Source organism: Mus caroli, chromosome 16 (genome assembly GCF_900094665.2).
Source record: "Mus caroli chromosome 16, CAROLI_EIJ_v1.1, whole genome shotgun sequence".
Taxonomy (NCBI): Eukaryota; Metazoa; Chordata; class Mammalia; order Rodentia; family Muridae; genus Mus; species Mus caroli.
Genome location: NC_034585.1, coordinates 54,425,744 through 54,427,953, shown reverse-complemented (window position 1 = coordinate 54,427,953; position 2,210 = coordinate 54,425,744).

Below are 2,210 nucleotides of genomic sequence, written 5' to 3'. Positions count from 1 at the left end.
TTTTTTTTTTTTTTTTTTTTTTTGTTGTTGTTTCAAATGATTTTGAGAATTTCTCTTTCTACCTCTGTGAAGAATTGAGTTGGAATTTTGATAGGGATTACATTGAATCTGTAGACTGCTTTTGGTAACATGGCCATTTTTACTATATTAATCCTGCCAATCCATGAGCATGGGAGATCTTTCCATCTTCTGAGGTCTTCTTGCATTTCCTTCTTCAGAGACTTGAAGTTCTTGGTGTACAGATCTTTCACTTGCTTAGTAAGAGTCACACCAAGATATTTTATATTATTTGTGACTCTTTTGAAGGGTGTCATTTTCCTAATTTCTTTTTCCTTTGAGTATATAAAGGCTACTGATTTGTTTGAATTAATTTTATATCCAGTCAATTTGCTGAAGTTGTTATCAGCTGAAGGAGTTCTCTGGTGGAAATTTTGGGGTCACTTAAGTGTGCTATCATATCATCTGCAAATAGTAATATTCTGACTTCTTCCTTTCCAATTTGTATCCCTTTGACTTCTTTTTGTTGTTTAATTGCTCTGATTAGGGCTGAGAGGCAGGAGTGGGTAGGTGGGGCAACACCCTCATAGAAGCATGGGGAGAGGGGTGTAATGGGGTTTGTGGAGGGAAAACTGGGAAAGGGGATAATATTTGAAATGTAAATAAATAAAATAACCAATAAATGTTTTTTAAAAAACTATGAAAAATAATACATCAGAAATTTTCTTTACTCAAAAAGTCAAGACATTTTCATTTCATATCAAAGCATGTTACATAAAATGTTTTATTTATTTGCTGGGAAAGGTTTTACTCTGACAGTAAAGGCCGGGATTTTCCTTCCTTTTGGACTCTCCAATCTACCATACAGAACATGAAGACAGCTCTCCTCATGGGTCATGCTGGTTTATGATAAGAAGTGATCACAGACAGGACTTTTTGTTTGTTTGTTTGTTGATTCTCTTAATTTCTGCTAGTTGCAATAAATCAAAATTTTATTTCTTGGTTTCTAATTTTAATGTTTAGGTCAACATCTTTGTTTTGTTGTTTGCTATTAGCAAGTTTTTAAATTGGCAGTTGGTTTTAGTCAAATGCTATTCTTACAAAACTATTTTTTAAATGAAGAAAACACAGAATTGTTTTTTATTTTTTTTAATCGTGAATGGAAAAAGATGTGAATGATCCACAGAGTCATAGGAGGACAGGAGAACCTTAGTATCTCTTTGAAAACATGTTTTCCACAATCCAAAGACTATTCCCACTTGCTTTCTTTTGTTCTCCTCATCCCATTATTACATTCTTTCAGCCCGACAGGCATTGCTGTCTCTTGCTCTAGAATATGAATTTTTCTTAAATGATCAGTTCATGGCATTGGCATACGGAATTCCTACTGCGTCCAATCCAACGGAATGTGTAATGGATTAGTTTAACTGAAAATGTTTTCTGCTTTTACACTAGAGTCATCGAGGAGTATGAACTTGAAATGACAGCCTACTTCACAAGGAACATTCAACACATAGTGGAATTCAGTTCAGCCCGTGGTGGTGCATCAAGTATCAGCATATCTAAATAGTTCTCTGTATTAGAATGTGGTTTTTAGACACATAAAAAAAATAAAACAAGAAATTTATTTCACTTAGGAGTGTAGGTTTGAGTTTGGGGGGGGGAGCTGGAGAGATGGCTCTGCCATTAAAACCACTTGTTACTCTTTCAGAGGACCCAGATTTGGTCACAACCACCAAAATGCAAGTTCCAGAGGATCCGGTTCCTAGTTTGACCTCAATGGGCACCAGGTACACATACGGTATACATGTATACACTGGTAAAATATCATCACACATAAAGTAAAATAACTAATTCTAAAAAATAGAAAAATAGTGTATGTTTTTTCAAGTACAAGATCTAAAGTTTGTCACACAGTGTTGATAAGAGCTGTCTTAGAAGCCTCCATGATTGACTGCCTCAGATGCATTCCTGCCTGTGATCCTGTGCGCTGAGCTCAGTCCACCCTCTGGTCACAGACTCTATTTGGTTTCAAAGATGTTCTATTTTTAGAAAAAGCAGAGACCATAATTAAAGCTAATCCTGACTCCAGTAGAAAGCCATTTGTATATGACTTGATTTTTAAAATTGATTCAAAAATTGTGTGTGTATGTGTGTGTGTGTGTGTGTGTGTGAGAGAGAGAGAGAGAGAGAGAGAGAGAGAGAGAGAGAGA